Raw genomic sequence first — 4,723 nt, forward strand, 5'->3', positions numbered from 1 at the left:
ACATTAGCTATCTTCCAGTCATTGGGTACAGAAGCCGATTTAAAGGACAGGTTACAAACCTTAGTTAATAGTTCTGCAACTTCACATTTGAGTTCTTTCAGAACTCTTGGGTGAATGCCATCTGGTCCCGGTGACTTGTTAATGTTGAGTTTATCAATGAATTCCAAAACCTCCTCTAGTGACACTTCAGTCTGTGACAGTTCCTCAGATTTGTCACCTACAAAAGCCAGCTCAGGTTTGGGAATCTCCCTAACATCCTCAGCCGTGAAGACTGACACACAGAATCCATTTAGTTTCTCCTCAATGGCTTTATCATCTTTAAGCGCTCCTTTTGTATCTCGATCATCAAGGGGCCCCACTGGTTGTTTAGCAGGCATTCTGCTTCTGATATACTTAAAAAACATTTTATTACCTTGTGAGTTTTTGGCTAGCCGTTCTTCAAACTCCTCTTTGGCTTTTCTTATTAAATTTTTCACTTAATTTGGCAGTGCTTATGCTCCTTTCTATTTACCTCACTAGGGTTTGAATTCCACTTTTTAAAAGATGCCTTTTTATCTCTCATTGCTTCTTTTACATGGTTGCTAAGCCCCGGTGGCTCATTTTTAGTTCTTTTACTATGTTTTTTAATTTGGAGGATACATTTAAGTTGGTCTGTGTAGTGGGGCGGACTGCCCCATTCCCTGTGAGAATGGGCTGTGGCAGGCCAGGGTGCCTGCTCAGACAGGGAGCCAATCAGAAAATGGCTTATTGTGAGCCAATCAGGGCCCAGTTTGGAGACAGCCAATCCGTGCCCGGCTCAGACATATATAAAGGCTGCGCAGGAAGGGAGCAGTCAGTCTGTCCCTGGCCTTTGGGAGGGGAAGGTCAGTCTCCAAGGGTGGAGACTAGCACCGCGGACAGCGCAGCGCAGTGCTGGCCTGGCCTGGGCTCGGGGAGGCTAGAGAGCTTGAGCCTGTAGCCTGCCAGGCTGCAGGCCCTGAAGGGAAGGGCCTAGCGGGTGGAAGGGGCCATAGGGGAAGTGGCCCAGGGAAACAGACAGCGGAGGGGAGAGAAGGACAGCAAGGCTGAGGCCAGAGGGTCCCTGGGCCGGGACTCAGAGTAGAGGGCGGGCCTGCCCCCCCCCCTTCCTCCTTGCAGTACACCCAGCCAATGGCCATAGGGAGCGGCCATTGTACTACCCCAGATCCCTGACAAGAGGGATTGGACTCAGAGGGCGGTTGGACAGAGTGGCTGGGGTGTAGGACTGCTGATCACTGACCCCCGGAAGGGGGTGCAGATGGGCTAAGGGGCACTGCCAGAGAGCAGTGGCCTCGAAGAGGACGCCGCTGAGCAGGCAGCAACGCGGGTCCAGAGACAGCAACAGAGGGCAGAACGACGGATGGGACACCACCAGGAGGGGGCGCTCCACTGGACAGAGCTAATTCCCGGCCTCACCAGTGGGAGGGGCCAGGTGGTGAGTCCCAACCCGTTACAGTCCTCTATTATGGTGTCTTTAAAAAGCGTCCATGCAGCTTGCAGAGATTTCACTTTAGTCACTGTACCTTTTAATTTCTGTTTAACTAACCCCCTCATTTTTGCATAGTTCCCCTTTTTTAAATTAAATGCCACAGTGTTGGGCTATTGAGATGTTCTTCCCACCACAGGGATGTTAAATGTTATTATATTATGCAGTTTATTTTGAGCAACTGCAGTTAGTCGGGAGAGTCCACACGGGCAGAGTTTCCCCTCCTGAGGTAGGTCTCGGTTAGATAAACAGTTAAGGCAAGCATTTATACCTTTTGTGACATGCAGTTGTTGCTCATTACTGTATTTTGTTTGTACATATTCCTTTCTGATCTCTTACTTCTCTCAGCAATTTCTGCTACAGTCTGCATTCTATTCTTATCTAACACAAGGTCGAAAACCAGCATCTCTTACAGTTCTTTTCCACTCGCCCAGGCCCTGCTTGGAAGTCTCGCGTTATTAGCTGTTAGAGTTAGCCTGTTAAATATCAAAATAAGGAGAAAACACAGTTATACAAAGCAAAACGAAATCACAAACAGAAATGTCATTGGAAATACAAATATAAAAAAGGGAAATGCAATTCCCATCACTTTATCATGTCTGGGCCATTCCTGTATCGAAAGCACCCGCTAAGGTCCCTGTGTGCTTACGAGAAACCTGGAGGAACTCATACCACAGCCTGAACATGAAACTCAACTGCTCCCAGGTGCCGCAGGAAAACCCTTTCCCTGCTGTGACGTTGCACTCCATGTGATTTTATGAAAATATGCTAATGAGTGTGACTATAATGTAACTGGAATATGCTTCATGCAAAAGGTCTCTTGTACAGTATCATTAAAAAGCTTATAATCTACTGTGTGTGTTCATCCTATTTGTATGAACCGATCATTCTTGTATCTGAAACTAGAAATGTGAACTATAACTCTGAGGTCCTGTTGTAATGATGCAAAGTGTGAGCCATTAATAGTGGTTTGGACTCTTGAATGCTCCCATTAACTAGGACAATTGACCGGAGATGGCTCTGTCCTGCACCATCTGTGAGTCAGGCCAGGAAGAATGAAGGCTTGGGGTCTCACAGGACATATGACCATGTCCCCCGGTACAGGAATCCATCTTAAACCTGGGGCTTTTCCCCAGGAGAGAGATGAAAGATTCCTGCCTTGTACCAAAGCTGTATAAGGGGGAGAAACAGAAGAAAGGTGTCTGCAGTCATGAGAAATCCCTTAGCTACCACCTGAGCTGGAACACGGACTATACCAGGTGAAAAGATTGGGCCCAGACTAGAAATAAGTCTAGTCTGCAAAAGAAGCTTATTGGAAGATCTCTGAGGATGAGATTTTTATCTGTATTAGGCTTAGACTTGCATGTTTTTGTTTTATTTTGCTCTATGGAGAATAAAAACTCCACATAGAAGAAAAAGTTAATGCCCTAGAAAAGTCTCTGTGTGTGTGTGAGATGGGTGGGAGGGTGTCTAGAAACCACTCTCCTATAGTTTCTTTTCTCTGGTTTCCTGTAGAAAATCTGAAGCAGGGAGCAAAAAACCTCCATCTTCTCTGAGGTTTGACCTCAGGCCCTTCAGATTATGAGACTGACACGCTGCCAACTGCGCTAAGAAGGCTTGGAAAAACTTTAGGCTCAGTGCATATAGGACCCTTCTACAGCAGTGACTGGGGCAGGGAAGGAGCCAGGGATGTGCTGGAAGAAGCAGGGAGCTCTGGTGACCAGAGACTTTTCCTGGCAGCTTTCACAGCAGCAAAGAAATCAGTTTGCCCTGCCAGTGAACAATCTACTGGAACTAATGGCAGCACAGGGGGGATATTTCCAAGCTGTGCACCTACTTCCACCTTTTAGAACTTACTCTCCTTTTCCTAGTAGGGCACTTTCCATGTGAATTAAGCAAAGCAAGTTGGGGAAACTACACAGGTAATAGAAACCAGGGCGCCAGATAAGGGTTGAACTCATAACCCCAGCAGTATCCCCATTTGCACTAACCAGTTGCACCACTGCAGGTGCTTCTTAGACAAAGCTGGGAAGCAGGCAGTTAGTCTCTGTGGGTCACACCTTTGCCTGGCGATTGTCAGGCTGATCCATCAAACCTAACTCAAGATGCGGTTTTTCAGCCATAAGACTACAGGACATTTTAACAGGAAGAAAATCTCCTCGATTCTTGTTTAGCCCCATTTGACTCCTTCTGCCCACCTTCTCCGTGCCCCCCCCCACCCACCCCCAGTCTCTTTCCTTCCCCACTGGGGCCGTGCAGAGAGGAGCCCCAGTCAATCTCTGTCACAGAGTCTGTATCCCATAAAGGGAGGGAGGGGTCGCTCCAAAACACTGATAATGGGGTGGGGAGGGGTGTGTGTGGTTAGGGGGAGACAGGATGGAGAACTAACAGTGGGACCCAGAGAGATTCCCTCAGATTGAGGCGATCCCCTGCTGCCCCCCATCAGCCAGCTGTGGGAAGAACAACTCGATATTGCTTGGGGAAGCCACCTTTAAAAACACAAGTGTAACATGCTAGTTACATTTTAATAAGACCAAAGCCTTCTCAAACCCAGGGTCACAATCATTGGAATGATTTTGCCTTGATATTTTAGCAGCCGCAGACACAAAGCGAGTCAAATTACAGTTTCCGTTCGGAGTCAGTGCACACACAAGAATCCAGAGGCTTTTAATTCCTTAGGTTCTGCCGCCATTTCATTTGTTTCCTGTTCCAAGATTTATCCTTGTGCAAAGCAATGTTACGCCCTTGGGAGTGTCCCGGTCCCTGGTCCTGCCTGTTCCCCATGGGCAATTTAAAAGGGCCTGGGGACCCCCGCCACCACCGCCAGCAGCACAAGGGGACTAAGGCACTTTCCTGCCCGCCCTCGCTCCGTGTGGCACGCCACTCCCAGAAACGCCTGGCACATCCCTGCGGTCCCTGGGCTGGGGGTGGGGGGTCTCTATGCGCTGCTCCCTCCTTGAGTGCCAACTCTGTCAACTGTGGCAATGGGAGCTGCGGGGGTGGAGTCTGCGGGCAGCGGTGCACAGACACACACCCGGCCCTCCCGCTTAGGGGCTGCTGCCGGGGTGGGGTGGGGTGGGGTGCAGGTTGCTTTCGGGAGATGCCCGAGGTAAATGCTGCACCCCTCACCGTCTCCTGCACCCCCTGCCCCAACCCAGACCTCACACCCAAACCTCGTCCAAGACCCTGCCCCCCACACACCCTCCTGCACCCCAACCC

At 49.4% G+C, this 4,723-nt stretch overlaps 1 non-coding gene across 1 annotated transcript; it reads right to left on the minus strand.

Moving 5' to 3' along the window:
* Positions 1–3,048: 3,048 nt before the first annotated feature.
* On the minus strand, positions 3,049–3,121 carry TRNAM-CAU. The gene has a single exon. It is a non-coding gene; the product is annotated as a tRNA-Met (tRNA).
* Between the last annotated feature and the right edge of the window lie 1,602 nt (positions 3,122–4,723).

This window comes from Mauremys mutica, unplaced genomic scaffold (assembly GCF_020497125.1).
Source record: "Mauremys mutica isolate MM-2020 ecotype Southern unplaced genomic scaffold, ASM2049712v1 Super-Scaffold_100089, whole genome shotgun sequence".
Taxonomy (NCBI): Eukaryota; Metazoa; Chordata; order Testudines; family Geoemydidae; genus Mauremys; species Mauremys mutica.